Source organism: Lathyrus oleraceus, chromosome 1, assembly GCF_024323335.1.
Source record: "Lathyrus oleraceus cultivar Zhongwan6 chromosome 1, CAAS_Psat_ZW6_1.0, whole genome shotgun sequence".
Taxonomy (NCBI): domain Eukaryota; kingdom Viridiplantae; phylum Streptophyta; class Magnoliopsida; order Fabales; family Fabaceae; genus Lathyrus; species Lathyrus oleraceus.
In genome coordinates, this window is record NC_066579.1 from 353,471,757 (window position 1) to 353,497,074 (window position 25,318).

The 25,318-nt window shown below is 35.6% G+C and overlaps 1 non-coding gene across 1 annotated transcript; it reads left to right on the forward strand.

Moving 5' to 3' along the window:
* The first annotated feature begins 4,665 nt into the window (after positions 1 to 4,665).
* On the forward strand, positions 4,666 to 4,772 carry LOC127116326 (small nucleolar RNA R71). The gene has a single exon (XR_007801278.1). It is a non-coding gene; the product is annotated as a small nucleolar RNA R71 (small nucleolar RNA).
* The last annotated feature ends 20,546 nt before the right edge of the window (positions 4,773 to 25,318 follow it).

Consider the following 25,318-nt stretch of genomic DNA (forward strand, 5'->3'; position numbering starts at 1 on the left):
TGCCCGTTTACGGTGAACGATTCTGTGGTTTTTCCTTTAATTTCTACCGCTCCACTGGGAAAGATGTTAGTGATATGAAAAGGACCTGACCATCTGGATCGTAGTTTTCCCGGAAATAACTTTAGCCTAGAGTTAAATAAAAGGACTGTATCGCCTTGCTTGAAGACTTTCCTTGATATGCGCTTGTCATGCCATTGTTTTGTTCTTTCTTTGTAGATTCTGGCATTTTCATAGGCGTCTCTTCTGAGTTCCTCTAATTCGTTTATGTCAAGGATTCTCTTTTCGCCGGCGGCCTTATAGTTTAGGTTCAGATTTCTAATAGCCCAATAGGCTTTATGTTCTAATTCTACCGGGAGGTGGCAGGATTTTCCATAAATGAGCTTAAATGGGGTCGTCCCTATGGGGGTTTTATAAGCAGTTCGATACGCCCATAAAGCTTCTGGTAGTTTTAATGACCAATCTTTCCTTGAAGTGACGACTGTTTTTTCTAATATTTGTTTAATCTCTTTGTTGGACACTTCCACTTGCCCACTGGTTTGCGGGTGGTAAGGTTTCGCTACTCTATGCCTTACGCCATACTTAAACAGTAGTTTTTCGAGTACCTTGGATATGAAATATGATCCACCATCACTGACTACTATTCTTGGGATGCCAAATCTCGGAAATATTATATTCTTAAAGAGTCTAGTTACTACTCGGGTGTCATTTGTTGGGGAAACTATAGCTTCGATCCATTTTGAAACGTAGTCTACCGCCACGAGTATGTATTTGTTACCGAAAGAGGATGGAAAAGGTCCCATGAAGTCTATTCCCCACACGTCGAAAATCTCTACTTCCAAAATACCTTTTTATGGCATCTCGTCACGTCTAGATATGTTTCCTGTGCGTTGACATCTGTCACATTCCTTAATAGCCGCATGTACGTCCTTCCATATACTTGGCCAATAAAAACCGGATTGTAGGATTTTAGAGCAGGTCTTGGATGTACTTGCGTGTCCACCATAAGGAGCGGAGTGGCAGTGTTGGATTATATTTTCTACCTCTTCTTCGGGTATGCATCGACGGAAAATACCATCGGGGCCTCTTTTGAAAAGTAAGGGATCATCCCAGTAATAGTGTTTTATGTCGTAGAAGAATCATTTCTTCTGCTGGTAGGATAAAGTAGGTGGAACTATTCCGGTAGCTAAATAGTTGACGAGATCAGCGTACCATGGTGTAACAGATATAGCTAAGGTGGTTTCTACTTGCTTGTCAGAGTTATTCTCTTCCAAAGTAGCTATAAGCTTATCGTACGAGAAATCATTATTAATTGATGTTCTTTCCGGTTCAAGGTTCTCAAGTCTAGAGAGGTGGTCTGCTACTACGTTTTCAGTTCCTTTCTTGTCTTTGATTTCCAAATCGAACTCTTGTAGCAACAAGATCCATCTTAGGAGTCTAGGTTTAGCATCCTTTTTTGTTAAGAGGTATTTGATAGCAGCGTGGTCAGTGTAAACTATTATTTTGGCTCCGACTAAGTAAGAACGAAATTTATCTAGCGCAAACACAACTGCTAGGAGTTCTTTCTCGGTTGTGGCGTAATTCATCTGTGCTTCATCTAGAGTTCTACTTGCGTAATATATAACATGAAGCTTTTTATCCTTTCGTTGTCCTAAAACAGCACCTACAGCGTAATCGCTGGCATCACACATTATTTCGAATGGTTCATTCCAGTCGGGTGTCTGCATTATGGGTGCTGAGATCAATGCTTGCTTAAGCGTTTGAAATGCTTCTAAACAGTTATTGTCGAATATGAATTCGGCATCTTTCATCAATAGTCCGGTTAAAGGTTTAGTTATTTTAGAGAAGTCTTTGATGAATCGTCGGTAAAAACCGGCGTGTCCTAAGAAGCTTCGTACTTCTCTCACGGTTTTAGGGGGTTGAAGGTTTTCGATTACCTCTATTTTGGCCTTGTCTACTTCAATTCCTCTATTTGATATAATGTGTCCTAAAACAATTCCTTCTTGTACCATAAAGTGGCATTTCTCCCAGTTAAGTACTAAGTTTACTTTTACACATCGCTCAAGAACTCTTTCTAGGTTCTCAAGGCATTCTTCAAAACTTTGTCCGCATACGGAAAAGTCATCCATAAATACTTCCATGATGTTTTCGAGAAAATCGGCGAAAATTACCATCATGCATCTTTGAAAAGTTGCAGGAGCATTACACAAGCCAAACGACATTCGTCTATAAGCGAAGGTACCAAAAGGGCACGTGAATGTTGTCTTTTCTTGGTCATCAGGGTGAATTGGTATTTGAAAGAAGCCTGAATAACCGTCTAGATAACAGAAATGTGAATGTTTTGCCAATCGCTCTAGCATCTGGTCAATGAATGGTAAAGGGAAGTGATCTTTTCGGGTTGCTTTGTTTAGTTTCCTATAGTCAATGCACATTCTCCATCCCGATTCGATTCGTTTGGTTATAGTTTCTCCTTTTTCATTTTCAATGACTGTTATACCACCTTTCTTTGGTACTACGTGTACAGGACTAACCCATTTGCTATCAGATATAGGATATATAATACCTGCCTCTAATAACTTGGTTATTTCCTTCTTCACTACCTCACTCAGGATCGGATTTAGTCTCCTCTGGTGTTCTCTAGAAGTTTTACAGTCTTCTTCTAGCATGATGCGGTGCATACAAATAGAAGGACTTATTCCTTTAAGATCGGTGATGTTGTAACCTAGTGCGGTTGGATATTTTCTTAAGATATGTAGGAGTTTTTCTGTTTCGAGTCTTCCTAGGTCAGCATTAACTATCACAGGTCGTTCAAGTTCTAAGTCTAGGAATTCATATCTCAGATTTTTGGGAAGTGTTTTCAGATCTAGGGTTGGTTTCTTAAGGCATTGCGTAGGGTCCGGTGTTATTGCTAAACATTGATTAAGTTTGTCTTCTACAGGACAGTCGGATGATTTGTCCTTTTCTAACTCTGTTTCTTTTATGCATTCATCGATGATATCCATGAAGTAACATGTATCTTCTATTGCAGGTGCTTTCAAGAATTGGGAAAGAATGAACTCAATTTTCTCTTCTCCTACTTCGAAGGTGAGTCGTCCTCGTTTTACGTCTATGATTGCACCGGCAGTTGCTAAGAACGGTCTTCCCAATATAATGGGTGTAATATCATCTTCTCTAATGTCCATAATTGTAAAATCAGTTGGGATGTAGAATTGACCTATGCGTACGGGAACGTTTTCAAGAATTCCTACAGGGTATCTAACAGAACGATCTGCTAGTTGCACAGACATTTTGGTTGGTCTTAATTCTCCCATTTCCAGTCTCTTGCATATGGATAAAGGCATAACACTAATTCCGGCTCCTAAATCGCATAAGGCTTTGTCGATGACAAATTTTCCTATGTGACAGGGTATAGAGAAACTACCCGGATCCTTGAGTTTAGGAGGCATGTTCTGGATTATAGCGCTACATTCGGCAGGGAGTGTAACGGTTTCGCTATCTTCAAGTTTCCTTTTATTAGAAAGAATTTCTTTTAAGAACTTGGCGTATGAGGGCATTTGCGTAATAGCTTCTGTAAACGGGATTGTAACGTTTAATTGTTTAAGGAGGTCAACAAATTTTTTAAATTGGCCCGCATCTTTGGTTTTAACAAGCCTTTGAGGGTAAGGGATAGGTGGTTTATAAGGTGGTGGAGGTACATAAGGTTCCTTCTTTTCTATGGTTTCCTTATTACTCTCTTCCTTTTCCTTAGGTCTATTTTCTTCCTCAGTTGACTTTTTAGGGTTTTGGTTTTCTATCCTTGGATCAGATGGTCCTTCCACTTCCGTTCCACTTCTTAGTATGATTGCATGAGCTTGGCTTCTCGGGTTAGGTTGGGGCTGTCCAGGAAATGTACCAGTTGGGGCAGCAGTAGGCGCTTGTTGTTGAGCTACTTGTGATATTTGTGTTTCCAGCATTTTGTTATGGGTAGCCAGGGCATCCACTTTACTTGCTAGTTGTTTAATTTGTTCGCCAGTGTGTACATTCTGGTTTAAGAAATCTTTATTGGTTTGTTGTTGAGAAGCTATAAAGTTTTCCATCATGATTTCCAAGTTGGATTTCCTAGGGGCGTTATTGCTATGTGTAGATGGGTTCGGCTTCTGATATCCCGGAGGTATAGCTGGGGCTTGATTTGGAGACTGTCCAGGTGCGTACAAAGCATTATTACTCTTATATGAAAAGTTTGGATGGTTCTTCCAATTTGAGTTATATGTATGCGAGTAGGGGCTTCCTTGAGCATAGTTTACTTGTTCTGCTTGGATTCCTGTCAAGAGTTGACAATCTGTAGGAGTGTGACCTTGGATTCCGCAGACTTCGCAATTCTGAGTTATAGCAACCACGGCGGTTGGAGGTGATACATTTAAACTTTCAATTTTCTGGACCAGAGCATCCACTTTTGCATTAACATGATCAAGGTTACTTATCTCGTACATGCCGGTTTTCGTTTGAGGTTTTTCCACCATTGTTCGTTCGGTTCCCCACTGATAGTGGTTTTGGGCCATGCTTTCGATAAGCTGGTAAGCATCAGCATAAGGTTTGTTCATTAGTGCACCACCTGCAGCGGCGTCTATTGTTAACCTTGTGTTGTATAAGAGACCATTATAGAATGTGTGAATTACTAACCAGTCTTCTAAACCATGGTGTGGACAAAGTCTCATCATGTCTTTGTATCTTTCCCATGCTTCGAAAAGAGACTCGTTATCTTTCTGTTTAAATCCATTTATCGGGGCTCTTAACATAGCTGTTTTGCTTGGCGGAAAGTATCGGGCAAGAAAAACTTTCTTCAACTCGTTCCATGTGGTGACAGAGTTGGAAGGGAGAGACTGAAGCCATCTTCTAGCGCTATCTCTTAATGAGAAAGGAAAAAGACGAAGTCGAATTGCCTCTGAAGTGACACCATTAGCTTTAACAGTATCAGCGTATTGGACAAATACGGATAAATGAAGGTTTGGATCCTCGGTAGGATTTCCAGAGAATTGGTTCTGTTGCACTGCCTGCAACAGTGAAGGTTTGAGTTCGAAGTTGTTTGCTTCGATTGCGGGCGGAGCAATACTTGAATGCGGCTCATCTTGTGATGGAGCGGCGTAATCTCTAAGAGCACGAGCTGGTTCTGCCATCTCAGGTATCGAAGGGAAAATGTTTTTGAAATCAGGAAGTTCGACAGGAGGGAGATTGTTTGCAGCACAATATTCCCGAATTCGTCGTAAGACTCGGAGATATAGTTCGATATCGTTGATTCGTAAATAGAGCGGCTCGCCTTGTGAGCGAGTGCGTGGCATACAAATCGACGATAGAAAGAAAAGAAAAAGAAACCTTAGTCCCTACAGCGTAACGGAAGAGTTACGATATCGACTAAACAAAAGTCCCCGGCAACGGCGCCAAAAACTTGATCGCTCGACTTTATGAGTCGAATTTGGGGTACAAACTGCAAGTGCACAGTTCTATCACGTAGTTTTAAAAGATATCGATCCCACAGGGACTTATGAATCGATATACCGTTATCTAAGGTTACTTCGTAAAGCTAAGGTGGATAATGTTTGATTGTTTGGGGAAAAGCTAAAACTAAAAATAGAATCTAAATTAAATATCAAATAAACGGATATCGGTATGTAGTTCGTCGTAATTAGGGAATCAATTCTTTGTCGGTTTCTTGGTTTTAAAATAAATCATTTCAGTTGACTTTATTGATTAAAAGTTCTATCTCAAACTCTCGCTCTGTTGAATAAACCATGATTTTATGTTAACGTAGCTGTCACTTATAATTAAGTCAAAAACCATTTTTTGAAAGCAATAAAGTCCGTAGAAACTCTTTTTAAGAAAACACTAACCGTTTAAACACCCTTATCTCAAACTCTCGCTCTGTTGATTTAGGTTATACAATTAAATTCGAATGCTTAACTCTCGTCCTCACATTCAATCTTTAAAAATACTTTTTGGAAAAGATTAGAATTTAATTAACTCTAAAAATTGCTCTCGCCCTGATCTAGAATTAATATCCAATTTACACCGTCCAGTTAAAACCTCAAACTTTCGCTCTATTGATTTTAACCTCTTTATGTCCTTTACTCTCGTATAAAAACATTGTTATTAAACCTGTAAACTGAGACCGTAAAAAGAGTGATTTTAATTTTAAATTTAATTAAACCGACTTAGTTTTGATCCCTTATTCCGCTTACTCTACATACCGATATCTAGGCGAATTAGCCAGACATGCTAAACGAACTTAAATAATTATCGTGCATAAACAGACTCATCTCAAGCAAATAATATAAATGAATAATAAAACAAAGCATTAAACAATAATTAAAGAACCTGAATTAAACAGTAGTCTTGAACACTCCACCACAGGCCGGTAGGATTTGTTCTTGAATTCTTCAATTAATCAGCAAATTAAAACGAAGGAATAAAAAAAACTAGATTCTAACGTAAGGTTAGATCCGGTGAAAAAGTACACAATAGTTTCCGGTGTAGAAACTATTATGTGAAAAACTAATTAAGTGCTAGAGAAGAAAAGAAAATAAAATTGCAAGAGAAAACAATAAAAATTTGCAAAAGCGGTATGTAAAAGGTATGCTTAAACTGCTGAAGAAAAGAAAATTGGAAAATGCCGAAATCTGGAAAAAAGCGTGGGGGCGTGGAAGCGTGGAACCGTTGCTATTTATATTGATGCTTTCCGTAACGGTTTTCAAAGCAGTCCACGTCAAGGAGTCTTCACGTAACGGATGCATCGCCGTGGAAATAGGATTCAGCGTGTATATAGGACTCAACGTCTCTGAAGGCAGAATTGTAGGGGGATGGTGTGACGTCCGTCACACCATGTGTGACGCTCGTCACATAAGTGTATGCAGCGTGACGTTCGTCACAGCATCCGTGGCGGTCGTCACAGGCACGACGCCTGTGTCTTCTTTGGGCTGGGCTTGGCTTTTGCTATTTGTTTCTTTTCATTCCTTTTTGCACCTCCTTTTCTTCCTTTTTTACTTGTGCTTCAAATAAGACACCTGAGACAAATAGAAAGGAAATACCGCGTAATATCTAATAAAATGCAGTAAATTGAAATAAATAATAATATAATTTAATTGAATTAAGTCCTAAAATATGATATAATTTCATGTTATCAGTATCCATGGATTTTGAGATACTCATGGGTATTTACGTATATCCATGAATACTATTAGTTAAATATATATGTTTAAAATAATATAATTAATTAAATTTTTTTATCCATTTTAAAGACAAAAAATAATTTTAAATTTAACACATAATAATAATAATAACAAAAATAAATGACGATTATTTTCTTTTTTTTCTTTTATCAAATAATAATATTAGATTCAACAAAATAATAATAGTTTCATATTCAAAATAATGATAATAATAGTAATATTAATAATTATTCCATATTCAACAAAATAATAATAATAATAATTTTAAATTAAACAAATTAATATTGAAGTAATTTTTCTAATTATTAACAGATACGGATATCCGCGGGTATGAGTATCATCAAATATGTATTCGTGTCCCTAAAGAAACGAGTAATTAAATATCCGTTTATTTTACCCGTGGATACCCATTAAACCATTCAACCTATGTTCGTGACGGATTTTATCCATGGGTAGAGGTGTTTTTTGTATTCCTACTCTTATGTAATATCTTTTGTAAAAAGACTTGAAGGTTGCAAGTTAAACCTAAAAAAAGCTTGGATGAAGGTTCTTGAACTAGATATGTGTAAAAGCTTTGGTTATTGTTAGAAGGTTCTTGATCTAAGCCCTTGCAAAAGCTCTATTTGTTGTTATACTATTTGTAGGATGATCCTGTGTTAAAGCTCCATGTATTGTTGAAGGTTGTTTGGGTTGATATTGTATAAGCTCTACTATAAAAAGTATATATCACGTTGGTTGATAAAAGGATTTCATCATGATTAGTTGTCTGTGATAACGAAGGATGTCATAGAAAGTGTGCCATTTTTCCTATGGTTGGAATACTTGCTAAGGTAAAAACTTTTTTAGCCGTGGGTTCTATCCTAGCAACAATATTCGGGAATTTCAAAAATGGCGAGTTGTACTAACTTCTCCCCACTGTTGGAATACTAATCGAGGTGAAAAACTCAACTATCCGCCACAATGTTGCCTTTAACCCTAGAGGATAGGGTGAGGGATAAGTTTTCCCCTCAATTCATATTTTTAACTGTGGAAAAATGTATTGTATCTTCTGTCACTTTTATTTTGCTCTTTACATGTTGGGATGGACAATTTATTTTAAAGCATAAGCATTTGTTTTTTTATTTATAAATATAGGTATATCATACAAAAATAACAATTTGTTCAACAAATAAGAAATTGCATCATCTAGAGAAGAATTGTAACCCAAAAAGAAAATGGTTAATGGTAAGAATTTGAAAAGAAAACATCAAGTTATATTGCAACAACACAACTTGATGTTTTCAAGTTGTGTTGCAACAACACAATTTGATATTTTCTTTTCAAATTCTTACCCTTCACCATTTTATTCTTAGGTTGCAATTTCACTAGATGATGTAATTTCTTCTTTGCTAAAAAAATGGTTATGCTTTTAAGATATACCTATATTAATATAAAATAACTGCTTATACTTCAAAATAAATTTTATTTTGTTAAGCCCAAAATGTCAAGAACACATTAAAGTTACAAAAGATGCAAAATTTGCACAAATATACATATTACCTTATTATTCCAATGAACAGATCCCCTAGAAATAACTCTCACACTACTATAAAAAGCATATTTTACCATGGTTGGGAGAATGATATTACCATAGTTGAAGATACGTGGTAACAAAGGGTGTGGTAGTATGTTCCCTATTTACCATCAAGGATTGGTAGCCGTGGTAAAATACAATGGCGTGTAATATATCACCACAGTTGTAGAAACCAACAATAGTAAAAGATGGAGATCATGAGTTCGATACCCATAGCCAATATTTTTGGATATTTCTCCACATTTCACCACGGTTGTACGTTCCAACCGTAGTAAAAGACTTAACACATAACATTTAACAACAATTATAGCTTCCAACTAGGGTGATATATTCATTTGAGTTTATTATAACTTATGCGAAATGCTTATTTCACCAACTGTTTACTAAACATATAACATTTCAATCTGATTTAAAAATTAGTAATATGAAAAATTAAGTTATATTAGAAGAATAAGTTACGCTAATCAATGTTTTTCAAGATTTCTACAACTCATTATGTGTATTTTACTCTTTCACGATTAACTTTTTTTTAAATGCTTCAAATTCTTCAATCAATAATTCCTTTTCTACTAGTTCATTATGCAAAATTTTAATTACTTTCCAGACATAACTAGTAGAGAAGGAAGTGACGGATGAAGAACTAGAAGTATTGAATCAAATTTTAACTGTCAAAGAGAGAGATATAGATAATGGACACCATTAATTAATGTAGTTGTTTTTTAATATAACTTAATTTTTTATATTATTATTTTCTAATTCAATTTGAAAGGTTATATATTCAGTGTAGGATTCATAAAATACTGAAACCATATATGATATAATAAACTCATCTTCTAGGACATGTTAGCTGAACGAAATGAAAACTGAAATGTACAAGGAATAACATTAATAATAACATAAAAAATAATATACATACATATACAAATACGTCATATAATAACACAAACAACAATATTTATTAACAAAAAACAACAACTTACCTTAGCAAAACAACAACATACTTCAAACAAAAGCATCAACATACTTCAATAAAGACATCTAAAATAACACAAACAACAACATTTATCAACAAAAACATAAACTTGCCTCAACAAAATAACAACATACCTCAACAAAAACATCAACATACGTAATACAAAACATATAAAATAACAAAAAACAACAACATACCTCAACAAAAACATTAACACACCTCAACAAAATTTTTTACAATAACAAAAACAACAACTTACCTTAACAAAACAACAACGTACATAAACAATAACTTAAACATTTTATTTATCTCAAGGAAAACAATAATATAAAACCTATAATATCATCTTAACAACAAGAAAACAATAAATCATATATTGAGCAAATATTTAGAACAAGACAAATATTTCACATATATTTTGAATAAGAAAAACAAGACAAATATTTTGAACAACAACAACTTCATAACTTACAAAATGAATATTAGAAAATGTTTTACGTACATACCTTTCCTTGAAAATACTCATGATAAATGAACATAAATAAATGAGTTACTTGTTTTATCTTGCAAGGATTTGTGACACCTTTCCTTGATCCATATTAGTTGGAGAAGTTATGTTAGAGTTTCATAAACATATGATGGATTTTTTAGAGATTGGGATAAGAAGAGAGAAGTTGGGATTTCACTTTGAACGCAATCTATTCTGAAATGAATTAAGTTAGCTTATGTAGGTAAAATATTTCGCCATGGTTGATAAGAGGAGCTGTGGTGAATTGCCCTGATATTTAACTACGATTGTTAATCTGGACCATGGTGAAAAGTGTTTAATTTTTATTTTAAAATAGAAATTATGGGAACATACCCTTTTTGTAACGAAAAAACATGAAATTGTTGGTGTTAGGATTCGAAGTGTGTCACTCTTTCATATATCACAACGGTTGTTTAGATGGACAATGGTAAGAAATTGTTACAAAATGTGTTTTTTACAGTAGTGTCATGTACTTTGTGACACAAGGTCATCCATTGACACCACTTCCTTATAAGGAATTTAGTCTTCTCCTTGCGTAAAATATAAAAAGTTGAGTCATCTTAACAACACAACAACAAGAGCAACAACAAAAACAACAACAAATCCTCAAGAATAAATAGTTTGAACAACAACAACAAATTAAACCTTTAATCTCAACAATAATAACATAAAATCTTCAATCTAAATAACAACAACAACAACATCAAACTTGTTAATCATTTCAACATAAACAATAACATAAAACCATCAAATCTCAATAACAACAATAATAAACGTTTTAATTATCTAAAAAAAACAACAACAATAAGCCTTTTACTTATCTCAACAACAAAAAAACAATATTACAATAAGAACCACAAAGTATACTGAAACTCTCTCCCTGATAGATACCAATAAGAAACAAACTGAATCAAGAAATGATACCTGCACCTATTACAAATAGGAAACTTCACACAAAAATATTAAATACCGTAATTTAACACTAGTCTCCCTCAACACTCAATCTTTAGAGATGAAGGTCCTCAATAATGGGAAATGACTAAGGAATAAGATTATGAACAGTGCCAAGGAATCTCATAAACAGTCTAATTCAGAAGGTGTTAATCAAGTAATTAGATGTAGGTGAAGGAAGAACACACACATATAAGGGTTCTCTCAAATTTTTAGATAAACCAGTCTTGGATATTGATGGATATCATGAGCTTGATCAACCATGAATGATTACAAGATTGATCAACTCTCTCTCTCTAATTCCCTCAAAATAATAACAAATTACACAAGAATAAAGCACAACAAAAATTAAAATGGATTAACACTCAGGAAGTTGTTCTAGAAAATGAGAGAAATATTGAAGGTGTTAGGAATAGACACACTATAAAAGAGAAGACAAATTGGAATTTCGTCTCTATGGGTTTCACCCAGATGTTTCACATACTTGACATTGGATCAAAGAAACAATTATTTAAATCTTTGGTGGAAAATTGGATTTGTGAAGTTATGATTCAAGTCAAGAATATATAATGATCCAAGTTATAAGATGATGTGATTCAAGTGAAGCTAAATTCCTAATTAGAGTCAAATTTGTTATACGATAGTACCAATTTAGAAGGGGGGTTGAATAGATCAGTATTTAAATTTAGAGCTTTTTAAAAATGTTTTTAAAGGTTGCGGGAGCTCCCTAGACCATAATCGTCTAAAAGATCCGTTAATAGAAAGATCTGATATGCGTGAAACCAAATGGAATAACTAAGATAGAGATAATCAACTACTATCTTAAACAATCGATTAATTACCCGAATCCTTGATATAGTTACCACTAATGATGAGTTAACACAATAAGAGAACAAGTAAAATATTGATAGACTTGTGTGAGGTTAATTTTATCAAATACTTGGTGTGCACTTCACACCAAGTCTTAATTTCACTCAAATTGAATGTGCAGAATTTTACTTAGTTGCAATCAAAGTGATTGCACCAATTTATCGAACAACTTCTATGTACAACAATTAAGCGAGATTAATTTTACTATTAAATTCACGCAAGACTCAATTAATGCAGAATTTAAAGAGTTAAGAGAAAGAGAGAACAACACTAGATTTATTTAGGCAGTTCCCCTTTCGTCCCCGCTTAGGGTACTGTAGCGGTAAATTCATGATCATCAAGCTATGGATAAGCTAGAGATCAAATAACAAGAGTCGCCATCACGCTTTTATTGTTTCCAAAGGAAAAGGGAAAAAAGTGCGAAAAAAACCCAAAAGTAAGAAGTTTTCAAATCAAAACTAATAAAATGTCAGAGATTACAGGTAAGGGGGTTGGTTACACAGAGGGAAGGTGTTAGCACCCAAAGTGTCCTAGGTACTCCTAGGGAGCCCTTTTGTGTGCATATGTACTTGGTATAAAGTGATGTTTACAAACAAATAGAATGGGGGGATGAGAAAAGAATTCATTAATTATATTTTTGTGTTTGACAAGACCTTCGGTCTTGTGCCTACGTACCAACATAAAAATAAGGGATCAAAACCTCGTAGTTCGTGATACAAATTTCAAAGTGGATGTATTGCTTTTAACAAAATTTAAGTTTGAAAGGCACAAAGGCCTAAAATGGTTTGAATGAGTTAGTTCTTTTTGGCTTTTTGAAAGTTTAAGTCAAGTATAATTACATTTATTCACAAGTTTGATTTAAGAAAAGAAGTTTGAAAAATGCAATGGCATAAGGCCAAAGTTTCTATCTTTTTACAAAGTGGTCAAAGTTTAGAACAAAATAAGTTCAATCAAAGAAGGTTTTGAAAAAGAGAGGGAGAGATTTTGAAATTAAAGAAAGTGGAGAGAAGATGAAGAGACTATCCTATGTACAAAATTAAAAGTTTAGAGTTGAAAAGATCTGACCAAATAGGTAGCAATCCAATAGACAAGAATGTCAATAGAAACACAGAATTCCCTTGGACTCTTAGAATCAAGCAACACACAAATGCACAATTATATTAATCTTGAAGAGCAAAGGCATCAAATAAAGATGGCCACATCCAAGCTTATCCATTCCATGATCTTCTTCAAAATAGCCCATGTAACAGATGAGTTTCACAAGTCACAAATTCAAAACAACATCTTCACAATGATCATATTGCAGATGAACTCAGAAGGATCTTGAATGATGTATCAGATGAAGTTTCAAATTGCAAGCGCTTGGTTTCATAATAAGTTGGCATTGGCCAAGTCCTTTAGCATAGGAAGGTTGCCTAGATTCTAAGTCCATTTGTCCAAGATCAAGCCAACAGTCCACACAAAAGTTTTTTTAAGGTTTTTGTTGTTATTATGTACATTAATGGTCACAGACCACATAAACAAAGTATATACAAAACAAAGTATATCACATAATATGGTCCAAATGGACAAAGTGAAAATTGCATTAACATAAACAATTAGAATGATATGAACAATGGCAAATGTATAAAAGCTAGAATTAAATGGCATTAAAGTAAATGACTTGAAATTAAAAGTTAGTAGTTAATAGGTTAGAAGTTAGTATTGTTTTGCTTTTGCTTTTCATTTTAAGACATTCTTTGGAGAACACTCAACCCTCTTATCACAAGCATGGATCCTTGAACCAAGACATCTTCCAAAGGAAGGAAAAAAGGCCAAGTTTCCACACAATACCATGAAAGAGGGGAGACTTACAATCTCACTAACTAGAATGCTTATGCCTTTTATGTCACAAATTTAGCGCTATGTTAAGCAATCGTAATTGGACCTATGTAGAAGTCACAACTATTTGAGGTCGGGCAATAGAATTTTGGTGTTAATGCATGTTAGAGACATAGTATGATAGACTATGCTCATGAAACATACCACACACAAAAAGAATATGCAAAAGGTGTGGCCTAATCTCATCCATACTCATGTTAATTTTTTAATCAACTAGCCTTAGGATTTTGAGATATCATAGGACAAATGGAATGAATGAATGAAGAAGGGGAATGAGATGAAGTGGGAGGGGAATAGGTGAAAACACAAATTGGTCAAAGGAGGACTTTTACCACATTAATATCATTCATTCATTTTGGTAGATGGAATATACATTCCATCAATCCCCTAAATCCAATGATATTAATTTTACAAAGTCAAATCAACCTTGACCAAGGCCCAACAACAATAATCAAACACCAACAAGTCAATCACAATTGGTCAACAAATTTATTTGGCATTTATTCAAATTAAAAATACTAAAATAAGGCATTTACATTAAATATGGTTTGTCCAATTCCTAAAACCTCATCAAAACACCAAAGAAATGGCCATGAGATTTATCATAGGTCAAACAAGGTCAAAGGACCTTGGAGAAAAAATTTCACAATTTTTGGACATTTAAAAGTACTTTTAAACAATTAAAAACAAATGAAAATCAATTAAATCATGAAAAATATTAATAATGATCCAAAAAATAATTTTAATTCAGAATATGAAAGAGGGAATTATTTGAAATTTTTTGGTGAAACTCCCATATTTTTTGGATCAATATTAAAATTAATATGAATTAATGAAAATAAAAGGATTAAAATGAAAATTAAATGGTCAGAAAAAACATGGACCACTTGATCTCCCTCATTAATTGAGGTGGCAGATCAAGTGGTCACAAGCGCGCAATCCACGATACGCCTAAGTCAGCGCGCCACAGGAAAGGTAATTCAAACCAACGCACGAGATTATTTCATTTCAAATGGATCATGTGGCTCTGAACACGCCAACTCACCACCGGAGCTACAACTCCAATCTCCTTCTCAGGCGAGCCTCGCCGGACCGGGTCAGTCATAACCATCACCAAAATTAAAAAGAAGGACATGATTTCAAAGTAAAAATGACACTGAGCATGAATCTGACCTCAATTTATCCTAACTCCAAGTATATTGAGAGATACATGGAGTTGAAATTTGAGGTACATGAACTAAGTTGCTTCGATTTGACCTCAAAGCAACTCAATCTTCTTGCCTATATTGATAGGACTTCAGACAACCAAAGAATCAAGAGAATTGAGCAAGATTGAGAGAGAATCGAAGAGATTAAAATTTCTGGAAAATACCTTCAATGTAGGTCTGGATTGAGTTGTTCTTGCCTTGGCTCGTGCTTGATCTCACTCCAAATGCTTGCAGAAGAAGAATTGAATACTCAAAAGGTCTTGGATCCCTGGAGTTTTGAATCTCAAAACAGTGAGAATTCAAACTTAATTTCAAGTGAAATTCTCAGGATTATCCTTTAGAATGAGAGGGTTAGAGGTTTGGGATCAAATCTTGCGCGAATGTGTATCAAATTTTGAGCATATGGAGCTCTATTTATAGCCAATTCAATTGATATTTGCACACTTGAAGTGAGTTCCAAAATTAGCAATGTGTGATGCATGAGTGCATGGGCATGTGCAGGCCCATGAAATCACTCCATCCAATCCATAATTGATTGTAAGCAATGCTGAAGTCATGTTGGAATGCTAGGCAATTGTGCATGGATGTTTGAAGTTCAATCTTGCCAAATGATGATACCATGTTCAAGCCATGCACAGCCTATTCATTTCTTGTCCAAAATGAATGAACTTGGACTTTTTAGAAAGGTTAGATCAAGAGGAACAACTTTCATGTTCAACACGTTTCCATTTGGAGATTGGAACTTGAAGAATTTTGAGGTGGAAGTTTGGAAATTTTAACATATTGAAATTTTTTCTAAGTGTTAAGCCATATATCTCAATATTCCACCTTGATTAACTTTTTATATGAGCTTCAAATGAGAAATGTGTCTTCATCAAAGTTGTAGCTATTTCAAAGACCTTCAAAATGGTCACCAATTTCATGTCATTTGGATTTGAAATGATAGAGTTATGCATTTTTGAAGTTTGGAAAAATCACTTGATCAATGGTATAGGTCAAAAGTGACCTATAATGTGACCTCATATCACATGCTCATAAAAGTTTAATTAGATCTGACTCCAAACATAAAAGTTTAAGTAGACCTCTTGAATTTTATTTTGCAACTTGGAAATCTTTCATCTCATAAAAATTGAGCAAGTTATGGCCTTGGGAAGTTGACTTTCAAATTAGGGTTTAGACAAAATGACCTATAATGTTTCAACATAGAAAATGATTTTACAAGAAAAACTAGCTCTAGGTATACATATGAAAGTAGTTTGGAATGTAATTTAGAGTATGTTTTATCTTGGAATCATTTTCATATGGTGAAAAGTGTAGGAGATAGGGTCTAGGGATACCCAGTTTTGATCAGATGAATTCATCTGGCCAACCACCATCAACCAACTTGCTAATCTTCAATTCTCTTGACTTTCTAGGCTCATGGTAGATCATATTTGCATAATATGATGGATTTTTGAAGTGTCCCTTGAGGAATTTGATCAATTGGTGAGATAGGTTGTTGGAGAAGTTACTCAAGATACCCAGTCAAACTAGGGTTTCCAAGGCAAATCACCCTCAAACTCTTGAAGAAAACTTGATAAATATAACATGCAGAGATAATTGGGACTCATATATGATGTTTATGACCATCCTTGAATCAATCCATTGTTGTGCTCTTTGTCATGAGGGTCTCAAACCCTAGATGTGAACTTGATAGATCAATGAAGATCATGCCCTACCTACAAAAGAGTTAGGCAAATGCAAAGACATATTTTTGGTATTTTGGTTAGTAAAATGATAATATACAAGTATGATACAATCACAAAGTAATTGGTGATCTCTCCCAAAACAAACCCAATGAAAGAGGGGTAAGGAGGATGCCAAGATATGATCCCAATGCTAATGCTTATGATGAATTTGCATGAGGGATCCTAGGGTCAAAATTGGGGTCTTACAGGTACGTCTGCCCCCAATTCTAAAGTTAATACAAAGAAGAAATGATCACCACCAAACAACCCCAAGTGTTGTTACAGATCTTATTCACTTCTCTCCCCTTAATTCAAGTTGAATCATGTTCTTCAAGCGTTCCGAACAAAACTCCGGTTGTAGATACCTTATTACAAGAACTCCACGTTCTCCTAAACTCTAGCTCGGTTGATTTCGATTGAATCTACGTGATACCTCTAGTTGTAGCTACCTTATTGCAAGAACTCCACGTTCTCCAAAATTCTAGCTCGGTTGACTTCAATCACAAGACGCTTGAACCCTAACCTTCCTTCACAATCTTCCGGTTATTGTTACTTGTTTGAACGAACCCACCGTTCTTCAAACCTTTCACTCGGCTGAATCTATGAAGCAAAGATTAGTGCAAATAACCCCCCAATTCTTGGAGGACAAAACTCCAATGGTTTTATTCAAGAAAAAACCACTCAAAGCCTCTATCCAAACTAAGATTACACAATCCTATTTGGACGTTATCAACACAGTAATGCACAATGATCAACAAAAATTGTCATGTGTAGTTATTGAGAAATGCAATGAAGAATGAAGATGAAGAGCACTTTAGTGTATATCTTTCATTTTTCTTGTTATTTGTTGAAGAAGAGAATCTAGAATATTTATATGATGCATGGACAAAGTAACAGACATAACAAAATAATTTTGCAAAAATGCACAGTAGAAAATTGAGTGCCAACAGCGACCAGTCGATCTGTTGACACAGGTCCCTCGACCTGTTTAGACCAGAGGCAAAAACTACTCAAATGAAGCAGGCGATCGAGTTGACTCAAAAAAGGTATGAGTCGACCTATGACTCGACCTGTTCAGACCCGTGGCAATCATGGTTTAAATGAAACAGGCAATGAGTCGACGTAATCATGTGGATGAGTCGACTCATTTGGTTTTCCTAGGATTAAATCAACCTATGACTTGACCTGTTCAGACCCGAGAGTTTCACAGACTGGGATATGTATGAATGAGTCGACTGCTCCAGGATGTGAGTCGACTCAAAGTTCATAGACTGTCAAAAAATGATTTTTGAGACGTATTTTGATCTTTTGAAACAATTCTTTTATGAACCTAAGGTACTAACGATGATCAAGTGCATTATCCAGGTCAATGAGATGCTCCTATATGCATGGACACATTTCACTTATACATTGAGCATGTTGGGGGATGAATGCGTTTTATGATATTATGACACCGTCCAAAGTACACGTTATGAGCAGCTAGAAAGGTTTGACATCATTAAAATAAGGACTAGGAATATTTTCCCTCACATACTCCCCCTTTTTGATGATGGCAAACCGTGGCACAATCGCGTACTTTCATAGACATCCTCCCCCTGATTTTGTGCATGCCTTCAAACATTTTATTGTTATAAATCTGCTATTGTGTTTCCATTCCTTCTCCCCCTTTGACAATATCAAAAAGAAACAATGATACAGTAAACGGGAAACAAATATATTCATAAGCACTTAGTCTACTACTTTGCAAAAGATAAACGTTAACAATCATGCACATAACATGAAGTCAATGTAAGAATTATATGCATAAATATTGCACGGAGCAAAAGAAAATAAGTAAATAACATTGCCATAGTTGTTTAACATAAACTTTAAGACAAATAAGTAAGACAATAACATGCAAACATAGAGAAATGAAAATGAACTGAATCAATCAATCATCTAAGGTCGTCTCCCCCGTGATGCGAAGGTCTGTCTTCTTCATAGAAGTTGGTGAATTCAATGACGTTCTGGTTAAGCATATTGAAGGATCCTGAGAGAGAGCGATGGTGGCATCAACCCGTTGCATGATTGTGGAGGCAAATGAATTGAAGTTGTCACAGTGGGGTTGGATCTGATTCCTTAAGTCCGAGTACCGTTCCTATTGGAGAGAAGCAAAAGATGCAAAGTTGTCACTTTGAATCTGAAGTTGATTCTGCAAGGCCGTAAATCTCTCCTCTTGAAGTGTAGAATTTTTTTGCTGATGTATTTGCATGTTTCTCAACATTTCCATCACTTCAGAATTTTCAGATTGAGAAGGAGGTGTAGGCATATAGGATGATCGGTTGTTGGTCCATCCAGTGTGTTGCCATTCTCCCCAGCCTTGGTTATCAGATGGATTTTGTCCAGGCGTAGCACCTAGCCAATCACCATGGTCAGTGACTTGTTGATCATGCTCCATAGGTTGAGAGTCGTCATCATTATTCTCTTCCTCATCTTCATCATCATCATCATCATCATCATCATCATCCTCGTCTTCTTCCAAATACCGAGTATTAGAACTTGGAACTGATTTACGAGTCTTGTATATTTACGCTGTAGGATCCCAAGTGTAGCCCATCAAACTTAATGCTTTCTTGTAGTCACAGAGTTATATTGAATTCCTTGAACTAAAACTTTAGCTTTATTTAGGATACTTTGAATAAATGAAGGATAGTAGAGAGCAGTGCCTCGACCTGACTCCTTTAGAGCAAAGATCCTGCTTGTGACGTAGTGCGGACAATTTACTTTCAGCTTGTGTTTCAACATATAAACTAGGTGTACTTCGTCCTTGTCCACTATGGAGTAACCTCCTTGTTCAGGATGGAGAATATGTGTCACAACCTAGTGTAAAATCCTGTCAACAGTCTTCAAAAGACCCGTAGTCACATTGGTAGGGAACAAATTGCTCTTAACAACATTTGTAGAAAATGGTCTCTTCAGCATTGAGTTTAAGGCATTCCTAAACTCATAGTCTGGAGCAAATACAATATTGGTAATCTTGAGATCATTAGGAGAAGATAGTGGAGAAATCTCAACCAGAGACTTCCAAACATCATCATTCACTTCAATAACCCTATTACCAATATTGCATGCAACGTATAACCCTCGAATTTTCCATAAACGCCGGTATAAAACAGTTTGACTAAATATTCATTATACTTAGTGGTACAGTATAAGAACAAATCAATTCCTTGAAAATTTATCCGCTCAACAATTTCTGGAATGCGCATGCGTCCAACCACGAACGGTGAGTATACGTACTGCTTTACAACTGTTCTATTTTTTATCTTCTTTTCAAAGGTTTCATCAAGATCATCAGAGAATAAGGATAAAGTAGTTACCAGAATATTCGATCGAGGTGGTGCAGTCCAAGTGTGAGAGGAGGATCCTTTTGGAGTTCTTTTTCCATATGCTCTTGAAGCCATTTGAATGTTGTTTGTAAGGAGATTTTAGGGTTTGTGTGAGGAAGAGAGTGAGAGAGGGAAAAGACCAAATGAATTGATTATGCAGTAAAAAATGCCTTGAAAAGTGAGTCGACCTATTTAAGACTCAGATGGGTTGTCTTGTGGCATCGAAGAGTCGATGCATGGGTCGACCTATTGGGACCCGAAATTAATGCAACCTCTATAATGGGAAGCAGAGAGTCGACTCATACTTGTAATGATTCGACACATTCATGTTTGAAATCCCAATTAAATAGACTTTGGGTAGCGACGAGTCGACGCATGAGTCGACCTGTTGGGACCCGAAGGTAATACAAGGATGGAATTCACAATAACGAGTCGACACATGGGTCGATCTGTTAGGACCCGAAAGAAATACAAGGATTGAGTTCACAGTGATGATTCGACTCATGGGTCGACCAGTTGGGACTCGTGTTAATGATTAGAAGACATGAGATTCAAAAATGCTCTTAATGATGAATGCATGTCAAATATGATACCTAAGCAAGTTCAAGCATAATTCAAGCATATAAATGGATCAAATTTAGATCAAACCAGAAAATGAACATCAAGAATTACATAGAACATGTATATACATACATAGTTGATCAATATAGTTCAAATAGAGAGGAACGATATTACCTCCAATGATGATAGAAAACGAGTGCCCTCACATATCCCGCACTTATAAATCAAGGAATAGACAGGCATAGATATAGAGCAAGCATCATATATAGATTTAAAAGGGATCCGAGATATCGAGAACACCAAGTTCCCTACGAATGTGGAAGAAAGGCTCTATCGCAAGTGGTTTTATGAAAATATCGGTAAGTTAATTTTTTCTATCAACGTGCTCGAAGACAACATCACCTTTCTCAACATGATCCCTAAGGAAGTGATGCCGAATTTCAATATGTTTAGTGCGCGAATGTAGTATAGGATTTTTGGTTAAATTGATGGCGCTTGTGTTGTCACAAAAAATGGGAATACATTCAAGTTGAACATTGAAGTTGAGTAATTGTTGTTTGAGCCACAAAATTTGAGCACAACAATTACCCGCTGCAACGTATTCTGCCTTGGCAGTTGACAAAGCAACAGAAATGACAAGTGTCACTAGTGTTTTTCCTATCCGATTTACAACCAGCAAAGTTGGAATCAGAGTAGCCAACCAAGGAGCAACCACTTCCCTTAGAAAACCAAATCCCATACTTTGAAGTACCACAATGGTATCTAAGTATACGTTTGACGGCCTTTAAATGTGACTCTTTGGGAGATGATTGATACCTAGCACACATACATATACTAAACATAATGTCTGGTCGAGATGCGGTAAGATAAAGGAAGGAACTGATCATACCTCTATACCTTTTTATATCTATCGCCTTACCATTTTCATCCTGATCCATATTAACCGCAGTAGGCATTGGAGTGTCGATTACTTTGGAGTTTGCCATATCAAAGCACTTGAGTAACTCATTGCAATACTTCGTTTGAATCATAAAAGTTCCTTCTTCAAGTTGCTTGATTTGAAGTCCGAGGAAGTAATTTAGCTCCCCCATCATGCTCATTTCAAATTCTCCCTGCATAAACTTAGAGAATTCCTTGACCAAATTTATGTTAGTAGATCCAAAAATAATGTCATCTACATAAACTTGAACTAAAATAGAGTGTTTTCCTTGACGCATAATAAAAAGGGTTGTATCAACCTTCCCTCTTGAGAATCCTTGTTCTAGTAGAAATTTGCTAAGACGCTCATACCATGCCCCAGGGGCTTGTTTGAGACCGTACAAATCATGCTTAAGCTTATAAACATAGTTAGGATGCTCATGATTTTCAAAGCCGGGAGGTTGAGATAGATAGACCTCTTCATTAATGTAACCGTTTAGGAAAGCGCTCTTAACATCCATTTGAAATAATTTGAAATCTTGAGAATAAGCATAGGCAAGCAAAAGGCGTATAGCATCGAGTCGGGCGACCGAAGCCTAAGTTTTCTCATATTCGATGCCTTCCTCTTGGTTATACCCTTGAGCAACAAGGCGAGCCTTATTGCGAGTTATAATTCCATTTTCATCTAACTTGTTCCTAAACACCCATTTAGTACCGATTACTCGATGGTATCGCGGAGGGGGAACAAGATCCCACACCTCATTTCTTTTGAACTGATTAAGTTCCTCTTGCATTGCTAAAAACCAATATTCATCGAGTGATGTGTCTTTGGAGTTTTTAGGCTCAATGTGAGAGACGAAAGCGAAATGATAACAAAAGTTACTTATCTTTGACCGTGTGGTAACTCCCTTTGAGATATCTCCTAGAATATTATCAATGGGATGATCCTTAGAAGATTTCCATTCCAAAGGAAGATCATTGTTATTAATCAAATGATCCTCCTCTTTCTTATTAGATATGTGATCCGGCTCCTCCTCATCTTTTTCCGGATGGGTTTCAACACTTTTTTCTTCTTGATCTTTTATTATGTCTTCCAAAGGAACACCTGCACCATTAACAATAATACCTTCTCCGACAATTTTCGGATAAGATTCATCAAAGGAAACATGAACGGATTCTTCAATGATAAGTAACCTTTTGTTGTATACTCTATATGCGTTACTAGATTGAGAGTATCAGAGAAAGATACCTTCGTCAGTTTTTGAGTCAAATTTACCAAGGTTTTCTTTACCATTATTTAATACAAAGCATTTACATCTGAAGACATGAAGATGTGAAACATTGGGCTTCCTTCCCTTTAGCAATTCATAAGGAGTTTTGTTTAGAATAGGACGAATGAGTATCCTATTCAATACATAACAAGTTGTATTTATGGCATCGACCCAAAAATATTTAGGAAGGCCATTTTCATTGATCATAATCCTTCTAAGCTCTTCCAAAACTCGGCTTTTACGTTCCACTACTCCATTTTGTTGTGGAGTTCTTGGAGCAGAAAAATTATGATCAATGTCGTTTGTTTCACAAAATTCCTCAAAGAGGTGGTTTTTAAATTCACCTCCATGATCACTTCGGATAGTAACTATGCTAGTGTTTAATTTGTTTTGAGAAATCTTGGCAAACTTTTCAAAAGCTGAAAAAATGTCACTTTTACTTGCTAAGAAGATGGTCCAACAAAATCTAGAGTAGTCATCTACTATAACAAAACCATAGTAGTTTCCACCTAGACTTTTAATTCTAGATGGCCCAAAAAGGTCCATATGGAGAAGTTCAAGGGGTCTCGTTGTGGAAACAATATTTTTAGATTTAAAAGAGATCCTTGTTTGCTTTCCCATTTGGCACGCATCACATAAGTGATCTTTTGAAAATTTGATTTTGGGAAGACCAACTACTAGATCTTTTGCAATAACTTTATTTAGCAAGTCAAAGTTGACATGCGTTAATCGCCTATGCCAAAGCCAAGAGTCTTCACTCATAGAGACGAGACATTTAGCGCTAGTCAAAGATACTTCATTCAAGTTTAGCATGTATACATTATTAACCCTCCAGCCCTTAAGCACATCATTATTTTTATCATTATGTTCAATCATGCAACAATCTTTTGAAAATGATACTTTATATCCTTTGTCACATAATTGGCTAATACTGATAAGACTGTGCTTAAGGCCTTCAACTAAAAGGACGTTTGAGATAGTAGTAGATGAAGGATTACCTACACTATCTTTTCCAAGTATAACTCCTTTGTTATTATCACCATAGGTTACAAACCCTTTCTTCTTAGCCACAAAATCAAAGAATAAGGAAATGTCACCTGTCATGTGTCTTGAGCATCCATTATCGAGAAACCATGTTCTTTCCATATCCTCAAGACATTTCACCTACAAATTAAACAAGAGAAAGACATACCCAATTTTCATTGGGTCCTAGTGTGTGAGTGAAACTTTGGTTGCATTTGGGCAACCATTGAAAAATGCCTTTAGGAACCAAAAATCTCCTAAATCGGCATTTAGCAATAGTATGTCCCCTCTTGCAACAATATAGACAATTTAAGTTTGGATGAGAGTTGCTTTTGCTAACTTGATCCTTTACCACATAAATGTACTTTTGATAAGGATTATTTATGTTACTTCTAAATTGTGATTGATCAATAGCAAAGTAACTTTAGGTTGTAAAGCCTTGTCTAACTTAGCTTGAAGAGTTCTAACCTCTCTTTGCCAAATGTGACAAGTTTCACATCCCGACAATCTAAACAAAAATCCCTTATCATTTTCAGTTTTGCCTTTAGTAGCCTCTATCATAGATTTCTTAAGAGTTTCTAATTCCTTTTTGGAATCAAAAACCTTCTTTTCTAAATAACAGAAAATTTTCTTATTTGAGGCCAAGCGTTCAAAAGCTTCCTTGGCCTCATTGTGTAGAGTACTAAAGGCTTTTTGCAAGTCAAAATAAGATATTTTATCAACATGATCATATTTAGAATGACTTACATTCTTTTTCTTCTTTTGATGAGCCATAAGACAAAGATTGACATTTTCTTCTTCATCACTTGAGGACTCGCTATCGCTCTCCTAAGCAATGTATGCTCTTCTAGCTTTGCTAGATTTGTTGTGACATTTGTCTCTTCCTTTGTCTTTCTTCAACAAGGGACAATTCGACTTATAGTGACCGAACTTTCAGCAATTAAAGCATGATCCTTTTGACTTAGTTGTCTTACCTTCCTCTCGATTCGGGAATTTTGATTGTCTTCTATAGTTAACAAGATTTTTATCTGAATGTTGAACTTCATTCTTTCTAAGGTATCAGTTATACCTCCTTACGAACATCCCCACGTCTTCATTCGAATCTTTATCATCATCACTTGATTCACTCTCACACGCATCATTGGTGGATGGCTTAGATCTTAAAGCCTTTAAAGCGATAGACTTCCTTTCAGTGTCCTTAACTTTCTCCTTCTTTTCCTTCTTTTGACTCTTCTCATGTTTCTCAAGGTTCATGATCTCTTGCTCATG